This window comes from Anomaloglossus baeobatrachus, chromosome 10 (assembly GCF_048569485.1).
Source record: "Anomaloglossus baeobatrachus isolate aAnoBae1 chromosome 10, aAnoBae1.hap1, whole genome shotgun sequence".
NCBI lineage: Eukaryota > Metazoa > Chordata > Amphibia > Anura > Aromobatidae > Anomaloglossus > Anomaloglossus baeobatrachus.
The window spans coordinates 41,900,310-41,923,417 of NC_134362.1; the positions used below are offsets into that span (position 1 = coordinate 41,900,310).

The window sequence follows — 23,108 nt, forward strand, 5'->3', positions numbered from 1 at the left end:
CCAGGTATGTTTGACTATGAAACGCTGCTTTGTTTCAGAGAAACACAAACTTGTAACAGCTGATGTGGACCACGACACGCAAGACGGACAGACGGGTCCTCACTGCTAATAGCTTTATGGTCCACCAGAACATCTATCTCTTCCTCAATATTCATCCAATAGAAGATCTTCTTTTATCTGCAGCTGAATAATCTTTGGGCATTTTTTGGAGTTGCGACATACACAACCCAATCAACCGTTTCACCCCCTGATTTCACTTCTAAAGTACATTATTACCCTTTTGGGTTTGTCTCCCTTTTTCTGTTCTATGTGCGCATATGTGCAGAGACCTGTCAGTCTAGGACAGCGGGCAGGGAGAAGCCGCCGGTGACCAGCCTGTCCGACTAGCCTCCTGCGCGGCTCGTATGCCAAAGCATTTCAAAGTCAAACCTACATTGCTGACCCACCACCGTGCGGAGCTGCCGCCCCACCACCGTGCGGAGCTGCCGCCCCACCACCGTGCGGAGCTTCCGCCCCACCACCGTGCGGAGCTTCCGCCCCACCACCGTGCAGAGCTTCCGCCCCACCACCGTGCAGAGCTTCCGCCCCACCACCGTGCAGAGCTTCCGCCCCACCACCGTGCAGAGCTGCCGCCCCACCACCGTGCAGAGCTGCCGCCCCACCACCGTGCAGAGCTGCCGCCCCACCACCGTGCAGAGCTGCCGCCCCACCACCGTGCAGAGCTGCCGCCCCACCACCGTGCAGAGCTGCCGCCCCACCACCGTGCAGAGCTGCCGCCCCACCACCGTGCAGAGCTGCCGCCCCACCACCGTGCAGAGCTGCCGCCCCACCACCGTGCAGAGCTGCCGCCCAACCTACACCCCACCAACTGTCTCCTCCCCAAAATCCTTTAGAATGTAAGCCCGCAAGGGTAGGGCCCTCTTCCATCTCTACTAGTCTGACTATTGAAACTTGTATATGTATTCTGTATGTAACCCCCTTCTCATGTACAGCACCATGGAATCAATGGTGCTCTATAAATAAATAATAATAATAATAATAATCAGCCAGTGCCTGATACCCGCTGCCCATGGCTTGAGCAGCATAAATCAGCTGTCAGGTTTACTTAAAAAAAAAAAAACAACATGTAAGGAAAGAATACTATGTAGAACCAAGTGCAATTTTATATAAAAGGTTCCACAGGAAATTTGCTATAGATCTTGAAAAACCCGCAATCATGCAGGGCAATAATAACGTTGCAGCATTCCAGATTCAAACATACCTGTGTCTTATATATGCTGCCTGCGGATATAGCAGCAGGTATCATCTGTCAGAGTCAATTTAAACTAATGGCTGGCACCATATCAGTCCTCTGTGCTGATTAGGTCTCCATAAACGAACAATGCGGCTCCCATTTCAACCAAAACAATGGATGGAATGATGGAAGTTGGAACCTACATATCAATAAGGATTGCTGGTTGCCACTGAAATGGGTCATTGGATGAACGTGGCCCTAAACTGTGGGTTATTAACGAAAACTCAACACAGTCATAACCTATGCCTCAGCAATCCTATTTTCTACTCACTTGGCTTTCTATAAAATTGGCCTTAGGCCTCTTTCACATGTATGTGCCTCCGGTACGTGTTTGGTCAGTTTCTGCACGTACCGGAGACATGTACACACTGTAACGCCTGCCTGGATCCACAGACTCAGATGGGCTGTAAAGGGGAGGCTAGAGGGAAGCCACTCACCAAGTAGGACCCCCAGAATCCTGAAACCCTTTAACCCCTATACAGGGATTTGGAATTACACAGGACCCTGGAGATCACTACCTGTGGAAGGCTGCAGTCCGATGAGAGTAGTAGTCAGGCAGGGTCAAACCAGGAATTGCGGAACAGGGACAGAATCGGCAGGCAGTGACGTAGTCAGCAAACGTAGCAGAGGTCAAATCCGGATCGGGCAGCAAGGTACAAAAACAGTAGGCAGAAGGGTAGTCAAAAACACGCAGAAGTCAACACAGGAATCAACAACAGAATAGGGTGGACCAGGAGCCAGGAAAATCAGAACTATCTCTGGCAGAGGTCAGCAGACAGGAGGAGAACTAAGAAGGGTGTGGTGTCTTCCCATTGGCTGTAGCTGAACGCTGGCAACTTCAGCTGGAAGACACATGCCACCCACAGTCAGCCAGCGGTACTGCAGATCCCAAACTAACCCAGCCCAGTGGATGATCGGAGCCTGCGCCCATTGGTGCCGCTGGCATCGACTTCTCTCCCATCACCAGCACCATCCACGGCAGGAACACGGCGTCGCCTGGTGATCGGAGCAGAACTCGCTGGAGCAGACTCCGGCGGTGACGTAACACACACATAGACCTAGGTATTCCAATGGATTTGGATACACGTATGCATTTACGCACGGAACATGTGTCCGTTCCGTACATACGTGTGTCCATCTGTTTCTCACGGCAACATGTCAGTTTTCTCTCCGGCATCACGGGTGTCACACGGAACACAAACGGACCACACGGATGTGTTCCGTGTGACACGCACCGGAGAAAAGACATGTGTCTGTGAGAAAAAAAAAACAAAAAACTTTACTCACCTTCTCCTGCCCTCCTGTCTCTGCCGTTGCTGTCACTTGCTGCCGACCGCCGCTCATTATGCTCATTGAATATTCACTTCACTGCGGCCGGAAGGAGCAGCAGCATGGAGTCGGCAGGACCGGAGACCGAAGTTCAGCACCACGGACAGCGAAGCAAGGGACAGGTGAGTAGAAAGTTCCCGTTCTCCATGTGTTATCACGGATAACACACGGAGAACACACGTAGTCCATGAACACGGCTCACGAAGGGCAAAACGCACCTCTGACACGTCCGTGAAAAACGTATGTGATTTTTCACGAACGTGTGAAAGAGGCCTAAGGTTGTGTGTTTGATATAGCAAAATCAGTTTGGGAGAAAAGGACTGATGTTAGTTATTATAATATTTAAAAATGTTGTCCCCTACTTTTACATTGATGGCCTATCTTTAGGAGAGGTTATCAATGTCTGATCGGCCGGGGCACCACACTCTACATCCTCACTAATCAGCTGTTGTTGGTCCTGGTGGTGGCAGCCGGAAATGATCAGTTCCGGAGCTGCACCGTCTTCTGAATGTGGCCGCCAGTGGGTAAAGTACATCCGCCTCCCATTCAGATCAATAGGAGGTGGATGTGCAGTACCTGGCCATGGCCACTATCAGAATCCAGAGCAGCTCAGAAACTGAGAATTTCCTGCTGCCACCGACAGGACCGAGAACAGCTAATCGGCGAGGGGTGTCGGACCCCGAACGACCAGACATTGATGACATATCCTAAGGGTAGGCCATCAATGTAAAAGTAGTGGATCCTAAGGATAGGCCATCAATGTAAAAGTAGTGGATCCTAAGGATAGGCCATCAATGTAAAAGTAGTGGATGCTAAGGATAGGCCATCAATGTAAAAGTAGTGGACAAGCCCTTTAAACATCACTTGTCAATATGTTCAATGGGTGAATACCTTCCATACACAAAAAGTAGGAAGGAGCATGCCAAAAGGGAAAAACCTATGTATGAATTAAGTAGCACATAGCAGATACAGTAGACCGTTCCCGCACCTCCATGTGAGCCCTACTACAATACCATACATGACGGAGTCGTAATACAACCGCATACATAAAACCTTCAGCTCATATTTCTCTGTTTATTTCTGCCTTTCTTGGCACTTTTTTTTTTTTAATTAAGTCTTATTTGCTTTAGGACATATGTTTCAATCATTTGTGCCAGAAATTAGAACCATTTGCACCATGAATGTCACTTTGTACAAGTTAGTGTTGCTTGCTGCTTAGCGGATATTTAAATATATTTATGAGCACGACTTTTTAAAAACATCAGAACGTTTTTGGATCATCTCCATCGGGTAAAGAGGTGGTGTAAAAACTTGTCACCTCTTGACATATTTAAAGCACCACTTCAGTGTTTTATTTGTACCACTAAAGTAGTGTTTTACACACAACGATATCGCTAACGATCTCGTTAGCGATGTGACCCGCCAGATCGTGGATACGATTTACCGAGATCGCACGTAGGCCGTTTTTGTAGCGCCAGTCACAAAACGGCCTATGTGCGATCTGTGTAAATCGTATCTACGATCTGGCGGGTCACATCGCTAACGAGATCGTTAGCGATATCGTTGTGTGTAAAACAGCCTTAAGTCTGATGACCACTGGTTGACACAGATAGAAGAGGGCACCTATGCAAGAACAATATAAGGGCCTTTCAAGCCCAAGAACTCATAAAAATGCACAATTGCACCTGGTTTGTAGGAGGATGTGGCCACTTTACCTCGTGGGCTCCTGTGCGGCTGCACCAATGATATGTCCACCCCTAATCCCTAAAGCCACTCAGGAACACTAATATGTGGATCTACCACTGCGCTGCTGGAGATACGACACACGTCCAAAAGAAGTATAATGCAAGGCGGTTTAATTCAACGCGTTTCGAAGTGTACCCCACTTCTTCATCAGGAAATCCACCCTTAACCCCTGTAATATACTCACCTTCTAGCAGCTTCTTTTTTCACCACCGCTTCGGTGATTTGTGACCTGCCGGCAGCCCCATTGTTTGCTGCAACGCACCAGAAGTCACTCTTCAAAGCATCTCTATGAAAGCCTTGTCATCAGAAGATACAATCACAAGGTGCAGAGGACAGGAGCGGCGTCAGTAAAACGTGAAGCCGCCTGAAGGAGAGTATATGACAGGCGGCTTACATTTAAAGCGCCACGCCAGAGCTGAAAAAATGCTTGGGTTGCACTTTAATGTTGCAGCAAATGTATCAATCTCCGTGTAACAATGATCAACTTGTTGTAAATAAAAGCAAGGTTAAAGGGGTTGATCACTACTCGGACATCACATTCTCAATCACCATGTTTCCCCCATATAAAATAATAACAGCTATACTTACCTCCGTTGCAGTTGCCGTTCCAAAGGTGTTGGCGCCTGCTCTCCCGGGGATTACATGACATTATTATGTCACGCGAGTCCTGCAGCTAATCAGTGGCCACTTCAGATAAAACTGACACTCAAACGTGAGAGCTGCTCCTCTCAGACTCCCTCTGAATGTGAATTACAGGCGAAGGAAGTGAGAATGAACTGGCTGATGATTAGCTGCAGGGTTCATGTGACCTAATAATGTCATGCAATACCCGGGAGAGCAGGCATTGACACCAGAGGTGAATATAGCTGTTATTATTTTATAAGGAGGAAACCTGGTGATTGAGAAAAGGTTGTCCGAGTAGTGAACAAACCATTTAAAAGGGAACCTGTCAGGTGCAATATGCACCCAGAACCACGAGCAGTTTACGGTGCATATTGCTAATCCCTGCCTAAAGCAGGCTTTACACGCTGCGACATCGCTAGCGATGTCGCGAGCGATTGCACCCGCCCACGTCGGTGGCGTGTCACGGGGTGATCGCTGCCGTAGCGAACAATATCGCTACGGCAGCGTCACACGCAATTAACTGTTCACCGACATCACTGTGGCCGCCGAACAATCTCTCCTTTAAGGGGGAGGTTCGTTCGGCGTCACTAAGCGGCCGCCCAATAGAAGCGGAGGGGCAGAGATGAGCGGCCGGAACATCCCGCCCACCTCCTTCCTTCCTCATTGCCGGCGGCCGCAGGTACGATGTTGTTCCTCGTTCCTGCGGTGTCACACATAGCGATGTGTGCTGCCGCAGGAACAACAAACAACCTGCGTTCCAAACGAGGAACGATTATTTAAAAATGACCAACGTGTACACGGCGAACGATTTGACACCTTTTTGCGATCGTTACTGATCGCAAAAAGGTGTCATACACAACGACATCGCTAACGAGGCCGGATGTGCGTCACCAACACCGTGACCCCGACGATATCTCGTTAGCGATATTGTGTGTAAATGGGCCTCCACTGTCCTTGTATACACTAGCATAGATAGAGAGATCTTTACAAAAAGTATTTCTAAAGATCTTTTATTGTATGTTAATGAGCACGGGGACTAGTCCCCTGGGCGTTGTTTCCCTTGCTAGTTAGCCCCATTAGCATGTTAGTACATCCCTGTGGGAGTGCTAACATGCTAAGGAATGTGCAGCATCAGAGGATGATCTCACTCACCTCGCCGCTGCTATTGCCACCCGACACTGGATTTCGGCTCGGAGGTTTGGTCATGTGGATTGCTTCAGTTTGAAGCTGGGACGCGTACACCCGGCTTCATAGTGCGCATGACCGAAACTCCGGGGTCGCAAGCACTGAGCCAAAATCCAGCATCGGGCCGTGATGGCAGCGGAGAGGTGAGTGAGATCATCCTCCGACGCTGCACATTCATTATCATGATAGACCACCCACAGGGGTGTAGTAACATGCTAGTGGAGCCGACTAGCCAAGGGAAGTAACGTCCAGGGGACTAGTCCCTGCGCTCATTAGCATATCATAAAGGATCTTTAGAAATACTTTTTCTAAAGATCTCTTTATCTATGCTAGTGTATACAGGGACAGTTAGGCAGGGATTAGAAATATGTACCCAGAACTACTCGTGGTTCTGGGTGCATATTGCACCTGACAGGTTCCCTTTAAAATCAGCAGAATCGGCTTTTCCGCAAGCTATAAATATCCCCCTTAGTTACCTTGTTTATTCAATTAGTATCACTGAGACTTTGAAGGAGAAAAGGAAGAACTTTGAATTTTTTTTTTACATTTTCAAAACCAGTTCTGCTAGTAGAAGTTAAAGCCATCTTCCGATTATCTGACTTCTTGCTGTGATAAAAACAGTTCTCTAATCTGTACTGTATCTAAACACAGGTACGAGACCCTATCAAAGAAATAGATCAAGGAAAACAGGAGACATTGCATAAATGGATGAACTATGGGTGGATAAAAGTACATGTTGTATTACAGCTTGCAGGTCTTTACAGAAGTATCAAAAAAAGTCACATTTTCTTGCTGAAACCCTTAAAGAAACGCTCCTTTTTTTGGTCTTTTCCAGGAGGGTCAGCTCCAAAACCTGCCTGGAAAAGCACTAACTAAAAGCTCAAAAGAATAAACATATGTATATCTATAAAAAGGACTCCAAGTGGTTAAAAGAAGTGACAGCCCGTTTTTCAAGTGTTTTCAGCTATGAAGACGCTCTATATTTTACAATACAAGACAAGTCAATGGGAGGGCTTAAAACCCACCCCGGAATATGCCCGGTCGTCTTTTTAAGCATTTTGTCAATCTTTCTGCTTATAAAAATTCCTATCAGATTATTAGGGGCGAGTCGGTGGAGTACACTGACCCGATTCATTAATCTGTGTGTGAAGCTAAATGAATCAAGAGCATGCGATACCCAGCGTGCGCCATCGCAACCTTAGTAATGTAACTTTTGGTAAATTTGACCATGCCCCACTCAATCCATGCTATGCCCATACTGTCGTAGCTGGCCAAAAATGGCATGCAAATACAAAAAGTTGCAATATTTTTCCGCAACTACAGAGTTTTTTCAAAAGGGTCATCAGTGACTTTTTTTTACTTTGAGACTTAGGGGTACTTTGCACGCTGCGACATCGCTAGCCGATTGTAGCGATGACGAGCGCGATAGTCCCCGCCCCCGTCGCAGATGCAATCTCTTGTGATAGCTGTCGTAGTGAACATTATCACTACGGCAGATTCACACGCACTTACCTGCCCTGCGACGTCGTTCTAGACGGCGACCCGCCTCCTTCCTAAGGGGGCAGCGTCACAGCGACGTCACACGGCAGGCGGCCAATAGAAGCGGAGGGGCGGAGATGAGCGGGACGTAAACATCCCGCCCACCTCCTTCCTTCCTCATTGCAGGCGGGACGCAGGTAAGGAGATGTTCCTCGCTCCTGCGGCTTCATACACAGCGATGTGTGCTGCCGCAGGAACGAGGAACAACATCGTACCTGTCGCTGCAGCGAAATTATGGAAATGACCGACACTACACAGATCACTGATTTTCGACGCTTTTGCGATCATTTATCGGTGCAAATAGGCTTTACACGTTGCGACATAGTTACCGGCGCCAGATGTGCGTCACTTTCGATTTGACGCCGATATCGCAGTAGCGATGTCGCAAAGTGCAAAGCACCCCTAAAACCTAACAGGAAGGTAGTTGCCAACTACCTGCCTGTTGTACCTGGCGCCATTCTCTGCTGAAAGAGAGCAGTCATAGACTGGTCCTGCTGGCGATTCTGCAGTTTCCCCTGATGTCACGTCAACAGAGAAGCAGCTTGTCTCCATTGACGGGACGTGACTGCTGACGTAATGCTAATTGATCGCCGACTCCCCACTTCCTACCTGAGAAGCCAGCTGTCAATCAGCATAACGTCAGCAGTCACGCCGCGTCAACAGTGCAGCCCACAAGATAAAGAGCTACTCTATTGACGTGACAAAGCAGGATTACCGGCAGGAGTGGTCCGTAACTGCTCTGCGCCAGGGCCAGGTAGAACAGACAGGTAATAAGCAACTACCTGGCTGTTGGTTCTTAAAGGGGTTGTCCACTACTAGGTAAAACCCTTCTGATTTCACGTTTCCCCAGGTACAATAATAAAGCCTATCCTCACCTCCAATACTGGTGCCCTTCCAGCGGTGTCTGGGATCGTGGTCCTGGGGCTCACGTTGGGTTGTGACATCACATGAGCCCCAGGTCCAATCAGCGCTGGCTTCCTTCTCCCCACCTTCAGACCAAACGAGCAATCAACAGGAAGTGAGTAGCTCACTTCCTGTTGATAAACTCTTTTGGTCTGAAAGGCAGGAACAAGGAAGCCAGAGCTGATTGGATGGGTGCTCACGCGATGTCACAACCACACGTGAGCCTCGGCACCGCGAGCCAGAACAGCGTCGGTATGGGAGGAGAGCATAGGCTTTATTATTTTACCTGGGGGAAACGTGTGGAATCAGAAGGGTTTGACCTAGTAGTGGACAACCATTTTAAGCCTATAATAAAAAAGTAAAAAGTGTAAGGCGGGCTTTACACGTTGCGACATCGGTAACGATATATTGTCGGGGTCACATCGTTAGTGACGCACATCCGGCGCCGTTACCGACATCGCAGCGTGTAAACCCTAGGAGTGACGATCAACGAGCGCAAAAACGTCAAAAATCGTTGATCGGTGACACGTCGATCCTTTTCATAATATCGTTACTGCTGCCGGTACGATGTTTGTCATTCCTGCAGCACCACACATCGCTGTGTGTGACATTGCAAGAACGACGAACATCTCCTTACCTGCGTCCACCAACAATGCGGAAGGAAGGAGGTGGGCGGGATATTACGTCCCGCTCATCTCCGCCCCTCCGCTTCTATTGGCCGGCCGCTTAGTGACGACGCGGTGACGTCGTTGTGACGCCGAACGTACCTCCCTCTTGAAGGAGATATTGTTCAGCGGTCATAGCGACGTCGCCGACCAGGTATGTGCGTGTGAAGCTGCCGTAGCGATAATGTTCGCTACAGCAGCAAGCACCACATATCACATGTGCGACGGGGGCGGGTGCTATCGCGCTGGACATCGCAGCGTGTAAAGCCCGCCTTAGTCCAGATTTCTTGTATAAACACCTTAATGAATCGGCCTCTTTGTGTACACAAGGCCTTAAGCGGGTTTTAATTCTCTGAATCGATTTTGAAGACTTCTTTTTCTTGAAGCGGGTTTTTTTTCCTGATTGGACACTGCTTAGTTTGGAGAAGTTACCTGCACTTTCTTTTCTTCCACCAAGGAGTTTTTCAAAACCTGAAGTGAAAAAATAGAGTTAAAAAGTCTGAACATACGATGGGCAAACTGGTTTTACAATCAAAATAAATAGGAATATTCTTACGTTTTGTATATGCGATGTCAATCTGACATCACTGCTGCAACAAAAACTCTGAGACACGAGGAGCGAGGGGAAGTGTGCACTGGATCCCAGGAGGGTGAATACCTGCTCTGTTTGATATTTAAAGGGGATGTCCAGTCTTTAAATAACACTATGTGACTGCAGACTTGTGAATCCTTGCTGTGTGCAAAAAGCACGTCATCAGGATGGTCTGGTGTTGGTGGAAAGAGCGGGCGGTCACGTAATTGCAGGTATGTGAATTGCTTGCATACAAGCAAATATATGCTCGTCCTCATTCAATACAAGTGAATTGAATGAGGCTGAGTGCGTCTATTTGGACTATGCAAATTGTATATATGTACAGTCACATGACTATGCACTCATGCCGCCAGCACTGGAGAATCCTGACATCTTGCAGTGTGCGCCATGTGGTGATTCAGAAGTCTGTAGTCACATAGAGCGACAGAGTCATTGCAGACTTTTAGCAACAGACCAGATAACCCCTTTAAAGGTATTGTAGTCCACTTTTCAGAATGTGGAAAACCCCTTTAAATTATTATTATTTTTTTTTTTTAAAGTATCCCTATGGTGGCCCAAATTTTTGAACACAGGACAATTCCTTTAAGGATTTCGGCTAGGTTCACATTTCCGTTGTTTTAATTAGTCAGGTCTGTCAGCGATGGACGAGTCGTTTTTTAGATGTCAACTGATGCAACGGATGTGTTTTTCACAGGATTCCTTTCACAGGAATCCTGTGAAAAAACGGATCCGTCGCGTCCGTTACATCCGCTGTGCGTCCGTTTTTTAAAGGATCAGTCATGATCCGTTTGTGTTTGGGACAGCCCAGTGGGTGTGCCAAACATGCTGGGCATGCTCAGTAGACGGATTACGACAGCACCATAGACAAACATTACAAGCTTGACGGATTATGACGGATTCCTGCGCGGTGCGTTAGGCTAGTTTCACACTTGCGTTGGACGTGATCCGTAGCATTGCGTTGTGTGACGCATGCAACGGATCCGTTGCATATAGTGGCACAACGCATGCTACAGATCGTACAAAATAACGCAATCCGTTGTAGTTTTTTTTCCTTGACTTTACACATCTGAGCATGCGCAGTTGTGTAAAGACAGCTGCGTTAACAGAATCCGTCAAATGACGCATTCTAACGGAATCCGCCACCATAGGCGTCCATTATAAAAACAACGGACGCCTAACGGATTCCTGCAGGTTGCGTTTTTTGACACTCCGCCAAGCGCAGAAAAACGCTACATGCAGCATTCCATCCGCCCGACGCTGCGTCGTCCAGCGGATGCAACGCAGACACTTGCGTTACAGTGCGTCGTCCATACAACTCTATGGAGAATAGCTCAGTCCGTTAACGGACTGCGCTATTCTCCATAGTGACGGAATGCGCTGAACGCAAGTGTGAAACTAGCCTTAATTTTGACGGCCCGAAAAACGCTACATTCTGTGTTGTTTCCGCCCAGCGGTCAGTCCAAAAACAACTGACCGCAGCCCAGCGGATGCAACGCAAGCTAATCAGTTGCAATCCGCCACTAATACAAGTCTATGGGACACAACGGAATGCACTAAACGGATTGCGTTGTTTACCAGAGCCGCGGATTGTGACTGATACAATTTAACGGAAATGTGAACCTAGCCTTAGTAGGACATATTTGATATTTGCCAATGCCCCAGAGGCTGGAAGGCTCAGAGAAAAAAGGGGTAACCTACTAGACTACGGGAAGAGTTGTCAAATTTACCGGACACTTCCCGCAGGATGTAGGGATGGTCAATCTAATGACGGCGCCCACCCGCATGCACTTTTAGGGGTGGAAAATAGGATATGGTCTAGAAAGAGATAGGAATGTAGCAGGATGGTACAATCACAGCCCCCCTGATGCCCCGCTGGATGTCTCACACATAGGTACCGGACAACTGGTGCGGGGCATTGGGTGGTATCCATGCACATTGGGAAGTTTTGGCATTTTCTCTAAACTTGTGAAGTTGTGGCCAATAGATGTAATGAATGCATGGAGAATGCAGTGCTGTCACACTGTGGGACTGCTCCTGCAGCCGGAGGTGGTCACCATTCACACACTACAGTGCTAGGAAGAAGCATAATCACTAGGACCCCACCAGAAACCCGGTATATGCAGGAAGCGCAGCCATACACCGCATCATGCCGCCCACTGCAAGTGACAGGCGCTGTACTCACCCGGCTCCTGCAGACACCAGCTGCTCATGGAGGTGGCAGAGTCCGGAGTCTGCCCAATGACGCGGTGCATCAGACAACGTGACAAAAACGGGTCAGCGACACCGCACATGCAACGTCACCAGCAGCGCACACCCGCACCGCCGCGCCCACCTGCGCCGGGACACGCCTACATTCCTATGCATGAAGGAAAAGAGGCGGGGCGGTGACGTCACGACCGACGTAGCCCCGCTACTATAAATTCGCGGGGCTTGCGAGTTCTCCTCAGAGATGACTGGAGGAGCTGGGAGCGGCGCTGACGCTAGAGAGCAGTCCGTTATATAGTCAGTGCTACGTTATAGACGGCGAAATATAGCTATCTGGAGGCATGAATGTGAAGCAAAAACAAAAAACTGACAGGAAATAGTGGAAAAAAAAAAAGTCTCTTCATGTGGGGTTTTTTTTTTTTTTTAGATTAGGTTAGGCGGCGTGCCCATGGAGCACCCAATGGGGCGTAAGGGTTTACTCGTCACGGGTGGCCTGCCCGGTTTCGTGACCCCTGAGGTGTCCACGGAAGAAGGGGGATGGATGGGGATGATTCAGTGATACCACCTGCGGTACACAGCCAGGGAATAGCTGCTGTCGCTGTCCTCCGTCCCGTATGCAGGTGCCGCGGGTCCGCTGTGGGGCCGGACTGGTACCTCGACTCCGGACCCTATGTAGCACTATGCCCCGGGAAGTTGGTGGCCAGAGGGACGTGCAATCCCCCCTGTCCTGCAGATTCTGGTGATGTGACCTGAAGTACGTTTCATCCTAGGATTCTGCACCTTGTTGTGTGCCCGGTCCCGAGGGAGCAATTAAGCTCTCCCCTCAGCAACCGTGTTGACTCCTGCATCCCACCAGAGCCTTTGGTGAAACCGTCTGCTCTCTTGCTTGCCTGCTGGAGAAATCTCTAACTGTTGTGTTGTAGTGATGGGCAGTCCGGCTCTTTTTGGTGATCCGGTTCCCATGGCTCCGCTCACCAAAAAGAGCTGGATCTTTCAGATCGTTCTCAGCTCCTTATTAAACATGTGTTCACCCCAGGTGAACACATATTTAAGATTATAGTACCACCATCAAAACCCCGCCCACACGTGGCTAAACCCCGCCCACTTACAAGTGACCAATTAGATTGTTCAGTAGGCGGAGTTTAGCCGCGGGTGGGCGGGGTTTCAGCCGTCGAAAAGAGCCGTTTAGAGATTTTAGTGGCTCACACTGGAGATACGACTCCTGTCAGTCACAGCAGGGAGCCGGATCTTTGTGTCGGCTCGTTCACGACTGACACGTCACTATTGTGTTGGCTCCTAACTCCCCCTAGTGGCTGCTCCTCCCTCGGGTCCCTGTCACTATTGGGTGGTTGCCCCCATGTTTGGTGACTGCCTTAAGACCCGACTCTAGCCCGGTACCCAATGGGGAGGACAACCTGGTTGTGTGTATGAGTTTGTATGTGGTGAAACCGGTACCGACATCCTTGGCATCCAGGATAAGTACCACACCTTAAGTGAGGTGCAGTACCCTGTGGCGACTGGGGCCTCAGGGGCGCCACACACAGTATTTGGTGAAATTTTTACCTCAGTATTTGTGAACCAAAACCAGAAGTGGGTAAAAAAAATGCAGAAGTGGTGCCCGTGTTTTGATTATACTTTCCTCGGACTGCTCCTGGTTTTGGCTACAAATACGGAGGTAAAAAACTCATCAAATACCGTGTGCACGTGGCCTAACCTCCCCCCGCCCCTCAAAGAATAACCACGGCAACACACACATAAAAAGGGATTTTTTTTTTCTTCCACCATGACCTGTCAGTTGTTTTTTTTCTTCAAATTTGTGCCTCCAGAAAGATATGGTGCCGATGATTATGTTTAGAGAGTATGTTTTAGTGTACGCTCACTCAAGTGTATGACTCAACTGTATGAAATGCGAGAAAATGTTAGTCAATGAGGGAGAGCAGATGGTAAGCTTTTTTTTTGTCCTCCAAATTCTGGATGAGAGAAAAGTCGCAGCATGCTGCGATAATCAGCGAGAGCTGTGTCACTCGTACCCATACAAGTCTATGGGTGCGAGAGAAACATTGGATGATATCCGACTGCGGTGCAATTATCGCATCAGCTGACAATGGAGGAGATGGGGAGAATAATCCCTCCCTCTCTGCCACAGCTGTGATCGGATCGCAGGATCGAATCAAAGTTACATGACACTTGACTCACGCTGGCAGCACAGTGGGAGCCGAGAGTCATTAGCATATCGCATCTGAGGCACTTGCAATGGATGCCATACCATTGTGTGAATCCAGCCTAAGGCCATGTGCCCACGGTAGATCGCACCTGGCAGGTACGGCCGTAGGTTTCCCGCAGCTGCCCGCCGGCATCCGCAGCTATTTTTAGCTGCGGTAGTACAGAGATATAGCTGCGGTAAACCTGCAGACTTTCATGCGATTTACCTGCGGACGTCCCGGCCTCTATCTCCATAGTGGAGGGCCGGGATTTCCGCATGTAATTCCGCATGACTAATTGACATGCAGTTACGTGCGGCTGCGGGACATCTGCAGGATATTCCGCAGCCGCACATTCCGCAGCGTGGACACAGACACTCCCCATGTCCCATAGGATAACATGAGGAGTGTCTGTACATGCTAAAACCTGCGGATTTATCTGGAAAATCCAGAAAAATCCGCAGGTTTTCCGCGGCAAAATCCGCAGAAGCAAGCTCCCGTGGGCACATACCCTAAGGGTATGTGCGCACGCTGCGTTCTGGTTTGACAACAAAACTGCACCCTCTGCCAGACTTTTGACAAATGTAAATGTACCGCCCATGCAGCAGTCGAACTGCTCAGATCCGGGTTACTGTGGTTCGAGGGTCTCAGGACCTGGGGGCTTGCGGCCACTTCGAAGTGTAAAAGGGGGATATTTACAATGGAGAGTTCATGACGTCACCCGTTGTTCGCGGTAAGTGGAGTACCGCCGCTGCCGATGGGAGTACCCCTGGGAGATCGAGCGGGGCAGCCAGGTGATGTTCCCTCCACGGGTAGGGGAGACCCCGGGACTCAGAGGATAGGTGAGAGGATGGCGTGGTGCAGACTGTGTGGGCAGGCAGGACGCCGGGAGAGCAGTGTACTCACTCAAGCTGTGTGGATGTTGGTGCAACCATGAAGCAGACTCTGGCACAGAAGTAAGCCAAGTCTCTGGGTGCTGCTGCCACCCTGGGGAGCTCGTCCGGGAATCCGTCCCCGCTGGTATTGACTGGTGAAATGGAACCTGCCTCCATGCACTTGTAGATAGATGTTTATGAGTGACCCTTCGGCCTGAAGCTGTCGGGGTACCGCTCCCTATATTTAAATAGGGGAGCTGTGCTCTCGATGGCTGACACTTGGGATTTCTGTAGGCCGCATAAGCTAGAAAGACCTATCCCCCTCGTTGTGTTGGTGCCTTCGATCTCTGAGCTCTTGGGGAAAGTTCAGACTATCCTCCACAGATGAATTATCAGGTTGCATGAAGCTACTCCCTGATCTAGGGTCCTGTACCCTGCCGTACTCGGTACCAGTCCGGTTACTGGACTTTCCGATGCCGACCGTTCTCCAAAACTAAGTCTGGGCACCCTTCTCCAATACCCTAATACCCTGCGACCGGGTCTCCGACTCCTCCAGTCCCAGACCACCGTCTGCGACCTAACCAAAGTCTCCCAGGGAGCTACAACTCCCTCAGCTCCTCACTCTCTGAGGGCCACTTTTGATCTGACTATGTCCCTCCTACCAGTCTGCCTGACCCCTAGGCAGGTGGCCCTTTTCCAGCTAGACCACCCACTGGTGTGCTTGACAGGGTGTGGTGTGAGATGTGGCTTGGATTTGGGTGCTGATGGGAACAATACCAGAGTTAGGATCCCAGAACCATGGAGGATGAGTTCTGCACTATAAGAGAAAGGAGTGCAGTTCCTTGTGACACCCTAATGAGGTCACGGCGTCACATAAACACTGCATTTGACAAAAAAAGCGGTCAAAACGCATGCCTTTTGACCGTGTTTTCATTCAGTTTTGGACAGTGCGTTTTCACATTGACAAGTCAATGGGTGGAAAACGTTAACAAAACGCAATGCAGAATGAACATGCTGCTTTTTTTGTCAAAGATTTTGACAAATATTTGTCAAACGAAACGTTGACAAAAAACGTTCAACGTTCGCATGGAACTTCTGATTCCTCATAGACTTTGCTGGGGAAGCAAAAGCATTAGTTTGTCATTGACACAGAGCAGTTTAAAATGAGACCAAAACGCAAGAAATAACACAACGTACGCACATGGCCTTAAGGTGGAAAAATCGGATGAGGTTTTTCAATTTTAGCATATTTTTTTTTCTCACTGGCACTATTTAAAAAAAATAATTGAAAAGGGTAGATCAAAGTACGCCTGCGCAGGACCTGAATGCCAGCTAATGTGGATGACGTAGGATGCGTCATGCACCCAGGCTTCAGAAGAAGGTGGACAAAGATGGCCGAAAGAGGAGGCGCCGGTACCAGAGAATGGAGACACTCAACCGACCAGTCTGCACCGCACCTTAAGTGAGTATTAAAAAGTGATTTTTACGTTCTACACAGCGGCCTGGGCTCTTATATACAGTATATTAGAATGCTGTATATAAGAGCTCACTGGTGGTTGCCGCAGCTTATAGTCGCCAAATCTAGTGACAGGTTCCCTTTAATTACTGTAATTATACCTATTCAGCAAATAATGTCTTATCTTAAATATCCAGACTATTAGTTCAGTGACAGTGGAAGGTGCTCTCTGTATATACTTGCCATCTCAAGTTTACATATTTACTCCATTTTTATTCTATTAAAGGGAACCTGTCACCAGATTTGGCCCCTATAAGCTACGGCCACCACCACCGGGCTCTTATATACAGCATTCTAACACTCTGTATATAACAGCCCAGGCCGCTGTGTAGAACTTAAAAAAAAACCACTTTATAATACTCACTTAAACCGGTCACTCCAGTGTATGTGGGTCAAATGGGCGATCTAGTCCTCCGGCCTCTTTGGGCCATCTTTGTCGCCGCCTCTGTCGTCCTTCTGAAGCCGTGTTGCATGACGCGTCCGACGTCATACGCACTCGCCGGCAATCAGGTCCTGAGCAGGCGCATTTTGATCTGCCCTGAGCAGGTCAGATCAAAGTATTCTAGTGCGCATGCGTGGGACCGGCGAGTGTGTATGACGTAGAACTGTCATGCACACAGGTTTCAGAAGGAGGACAAAGATGGCCAAAAGAGGTGGTGCCGCCAGCGGAGACGCCCATCTGAGCCACATCCACCGCAGCGACTGGGTTTAGGTGAGTATTATAAAGTGTTTTTTTATGTTCTACACAGCAGCCTGGGCTCTTATATACAGTATGTTACAATGCTGTATATAAGAGCCCAGTGGTGGTGGCCGCAGCTTATAGGGCAAAAAAATAGTGTCAGGTTCCCTTTAAAAGTGATTGTATAACCAGTTTCATAAGTTTATCTATTCGATATGAGATTTATACTTACCAGAAATATTTATCTGAAGGTAAATGATACATGGAGGCCTGGAGGGACTGGCTGCATGATACATAGAGGCCTGGGGGGACTGGCTGCATGATACATGGAGGCCTGGGGGGACTGGCTGCATGATACATGGAGGCCTGGGGGGACTGGCTGCATGATACATGGAGGCCTGGGGGGACTGGCTGCATGATACATGGAGGCCTGGAGGGACTGGCTGCATGATACATGGAGGCCTGGGGGGACTGGCTGCATGATACATGGAGGCCTGGGGGGCTGGCTGCATGATACATGGAGGCCTGGAGGGACTGGCTGCATGATACATGGAGGCCTGGGGGGACTGGCTGCATGATACATGGAGGCCTGGGGGGACTGGCTGCATGATACATGGAGGCCTTGGGGGACTGGCTGCATGATACATGGAGGCCTGGGGGACTGGCTGCATGATACATGGAGGCCTAGGGGGGCTGGCTGCATGATACATGGAGGCCTGGGGGGACTGGCTGCATGATACATGGAGGCCTAGGGGGACTGGCTGCATGATACATGGAGGCCTGGGGGGGCTGGCTGCATGACACATGGAGGCCTGGGGGGACTGGCTGCATGATACATGGAGGCCTGGGGGGACTGGCTGCATGATACATGGAGGCCTGGGGGGGGTGGCTGCATGACACATGGAGGCCTGGGGGGACTGGCTGCATGACACATGGAGGCCTGGGGGGGCTGGCTGCATGACACATGGAGGCCTGGGGGGACTGGCTGCATGATACATGGAGGCCTGGGGGGGCTGGCTGCATGATACATGGAGGCCTGGGGGGACTGGCTGCATGATACATGGAGGCCTGGGGGGACTGGCTGCATGATACATGGAGCCACTGGGGGGCTGCATAATAAACATGAAGGACACTTTATACATGGACTGTATATATGCATTATACATGCATGGAGGTGTATGGGGCTGCACTATACATGGAGGTCTATGGGGATACATTATACAACATGAAGGACACCTTATACATGGACTATAGGGGTGCATTATACATTGAGGAGTATGGAGCTGCACAATACAAAATGAAGGACACCTTAAACATGGAATATAGGGGTGCATTATACATCGAGGAGTATGGGGCTGTATAATACAATATAAAGGTTAATGGGGCTGCATTATAATACATATAGGACTATGGGTGCTACATTATAATATATGGAGGACTATGGCGGCTACCTTATACATGGACTATGGGGGTGCATTATAAAACATGGGGCACAGCTGCTATGCCTGCATGATCACCATGACGTAAGTTTACATAATTCTGGGGAAACCATTTCCTGACCATGATGTAATCTTAGCCCTTACACAAACTGGTAAGCAGAGAAGTTTTGTTTTTTTGTGTGACACCAGTCACTACTCATGGGCTTGCCATGAAGCTGGGTAGTCAAGAGTTCTGGGGGTTAGATACCAGGAGGGCTTGCAATAAACAAATTGGTGAGATAAAGGCATAATGAAGTCATGGTCCGAGGTCAAAATTCCAAGAAGGCAGTGGATCAAGACAACGGGGCTAGGCAAAAGGTCAGAAGCAAGGTCAAAGGTACCTACAATTTTAATTATGAAAAGGAATTAATAATCACAAATTTCCTCATTGCACATGGTGATCCACAAAACATCTTGAATATATTGAAAACTAAAGCTGACAGTAAAACTAGAGCAGATTATCTTACAGGTAGTACTTCCAAAAGTCAAACAAATATTACTGAGAATCAGATTACTTTTTCTACCATAGTGTTAATTGCTGTTGAGTTGTTTCTATTATTAAGAAAAAATTGCCTATACTATATTGGGAAGAAACACTTAGGACTACTGTTAGAACCGGGATGTAAATTTGTGGTATGAGCCGTCACTATAGATAATCTGGTCTATAGTCATTATTATACCAACATATCACATAACAACTGGTTGTCTACCAAAGGATGTTATAAATGTGGTGGCATAAAATGTAACTTATGCCCTTTTATTTGCAAATCAAATTCAACCACCTCTACATTTAGTGGACATGGTTTTGCCATTAGGACACTTTTAAATTGCCACATCACCCATGTTGTTTACAATATTGTACTACGTGCAACAAACAATATTTGACCTGCAAGATCAATACATTACGCCACCCCATCAATGAACATATGTAGGATATGGTTAACAGAAAAAATCAAATACCTTAAAATCCAACATTTTATTAATTGATAGATTAAAAACCACCCAAGTGAACAAAAACGATAGCAATAAAAATTGGTCAAGGGTAACCATACACAGGGACTACAAACCTAATAGGGAAGGGGTAGCAGTAGGAACAGCAAGCAAATACAAGTACAGGCACAGACCCTTAATAGGGACAATGGATAGTAGTAGCCCTAATTGATACCCTAGGACTTACTCCTACCTTAAAATGGAGGGTATGACACCCTAACTTAGCCTGGCGCCCCCGTTCCTCATCGACTCACCCTACAGTGCCCTGGTGTAGCCCTATATAATTATGTGTTATAGTGTAGTGCACTGAAAACAACCACAGTGGGCATAAGGAGGGAGAAATTCTCTCCAAACGAACAAATAGGAGGTCCAATGTTATAATAGATAAACCAGTGCACTACCTTATACACACAGCCCTTATAGAACAATATAAATGAACGACCATACATATAAAGGGGAACAACGCATGCTGAAGTCCCCAAAATACAAGTAGAGTTTTAGCAAATTGTGCATATTGATAATAGAAACATACTGCTTAAAGGTACACTTCCATTATTGTCGGTGCAAATATGCACAGCCTCAAAGCGTTTCCCCGCCCACAACGGATCATCAGGAGGCTCAGGGGGGAAAAAAGAAAAGGTCCACGTATCCTCAATGGTCGTTGTAGGATATGACAAACTCTTGGACACCAAAACCTTCGAGTGCATCCAGGCAATTCATTGAAACACACCGGGGACACATCAGCTATATTTCTGCTACGGCCATAGAGAAGATCTGCAAACCGGTCAGAAGCGGCGATTGGTAAAGCTTGCTTCTCAACAGAGAAGTACTAGAGATCATTAAATGAGATACTCGCACTTCAAATGGACTAAACTTAAAAACTGATACCATGTATTTACTAAAGTGAAAATAGATGTTCTTTCACATTACTGAGCATGTTTCCTCCTTAGAGATGGTTTTATAACGATTCCATGGCTGATGAGTATCAACAACTCTTCTTCTGAGGTCCTCAGAAAACTTTTTTTTTTTTTTTTTTGTGCCATGACACTCTTCCACAATTATATCAATCAAAAAGACTGCTGGAACAGCATTGCAAATGTGAACAGGGTGCTAGCTAAAAAATACACAATCTATACAAAGTGAAAGCTGCACACCAAATTCAGAGAAAGAGATATTTAGCTAATGTATTGATCAATCCATTACTGCCCGAGCAGTTATGCTTGTTCCTATTACTCTGAATTTGGTATGCAGCTTTCACTTTATATAGATTGTGTATTTTTTGGATAGCACCCTGTTCACATTTACAATGGTGTTCCGTTTTTTTTGATCGTTATGCAGTTTTTTCTGTCTGAGAACCCAGTCCCGCCCTTTAGCCATGTAGCCATGTTTATTCAATTTCCTATATAGCCAGGTCCCTGGCTTCCCATACACAAGTAGGTTTCAACCGCACATAGAGGTAACATTTGGTTAGGCTGCTTTCACACTAAATTTTTTTAACATGCGTCATGAACGTTTTTTTAATGCAAAAACGGATCCAGTGCAAATGCGTTTTCATTTCAATGCATTTGCAATGGACTCGCGTCAACATGCGTTCACATGCGTTTGCGTGCGTTATAGTGAGGATCCAGCGACTTGCAGTTTTTTAACTTTTTTCAAAAACGCTATTTGTAGCGTTTTTGAGCTGGGTCCAAATACTGCAAATTGCTGGATCCTGACTAAACAGCACGCAAATGCATGTGAACGCTGGCATGCTGATAGACAGGATCCTGCTTGCTCTACTGAGCATGCCCAGAAACCAGCCTGGTGTGATCAGTCTCTCTCTCCCCCTCCCTCTCTCCCCCTCCCTCTCTCCCCCTCCCTCTCTCCCCCTCCCTCTCTCTCTCTCTCCTCTCTCTCTCTCCCCCGCCTGAGAGCGGCGGACGCTCGTAACCAAGGTAAATATCGGGTAACCAAGCAAAGCGCTTCTTAGTTACCCGATGTTTACCTTGGTTACATGTGCAGGAAGTTGGCTCCTAGCAGCTGCGGGCTCGTAACCAAGGTAAATATCGGGTAACCAAGCAAAGCGCTTCTTAGTTACCCGATGTTTACCTTGGTTACATGTGCAGGAAGTTGGCTCCTAGCAGCTGCGGGCTCGTAACCAAGGTAAATATCGGGTATTCAAGCAAAGCACTTCACTTAGTTACCCAATATTTACTTTGGTTACAGATTACCGCAGCTGTCAGATGCCGGCTCCCAGTCTATCACGTTCAGTTCCCCTCACTCCCGATCACATGACTCCAATGCCCTCCCATAAATTTCAAGTGACAGGATCCTGCAAAATAACACATGCGTTTGCATGCGTTTTTCTTTGCAAAAACAGGATCCGCTTTTGCAGCAAAAAAAGTTAATGACGCATGTTAAAAAAACGTAGTGTGAAAGCAGCCTTAGAGACCCATACACACAAGTAGGTTTTAACCGCATATAGAGGTAACATTTTGGTTAGGGACCCAATAAATAAGAGATTACCGTGAAGTGGTTATCGGGCAGTAATGAATTGATCAATACATTAGCTAAATATCTCTTTTTTTCAAATAATCCTCACATTTTTCAATTTTTTCAATTTTTCATATGGCTCATTGTGTTTTTCATTCTTTATGTATCCTAGAGCAGTTATGCTTATTCATATTTCTCTGAATATGGTGTGCAGCTTTCACTTCATATACTCTTCCACAATTGTGAACATCAATGTTTGATAGAGTCCTGTTCTTTAAATGAAACAGGTCACCTACTCACACATGATGGTCACCCCATTAATTTTAAACACCGGGCTCTAATTTCAGCTTCAAATTATCCGCAAATCCTAAGGGTTCAAATAACTTTGTCATTCAAACATGTAATATTGGATCTTTATCCTAAATAAAAATAAAATAATATTTTTTGACTCGTGTTTGATTTATCTTCCGTTAGGACATGTTTTTAAATCAAATGCAGTTTTAGGTCAAATTTATTTAGAAATATTGAAAATTTTGAAAGATTCACAAACTTTCAAGCCCTGGTGTTTGTCTACTGCATTGCATATTTCTGTAGTCAGCTCTAAAAAATGGTTTGATAAGAATGACCTAGAACACAGACTTTCTGTCTATAGCTGAAGGCCAAATGCTGACTTGTTACCAGTATGAGAACTTTATAATTTATAGAGCATAAAATGATCTGTGAAAATTGAAAAGTGTTTATATAAACCTGACTCTTTATAAAGTGCAAAACTGTTTTGGTTTGGGCATGCAAAGACGCTCCATAGTTGTATGCCA

General features: G+C 47.4%; 1 protein-coding gene across 1 annotated transcript in view; it reads right to left on the reverse strand.

Annotated features, from left to right (window-relative positions):
• The window catches only part of C10H11orf24 (chromosome 10 C11orf24 homolog), a 56,060-nt gene extending 43,866 nt beyond the window's left edge, over window positions 1-12,194 (reverse strand). Inside the window, exons 1-2 of the mRNA XM_075326378.1 lie at window positions 12,060-12,194; window positions 9,718-9,756 (exon numbers count right to left, since the gene is read on the reverse strand). The gene's annotated coding sequence lies outside the window, so the exon portion shown is untranslated. The remainder of the gene's footprint in view (window positions 1-9,717; window positions 9,757-12,059) is intronic.
• Between the last annotated feature and the right edge of the window lie 10,914 nt (window positions 12,195-23,108).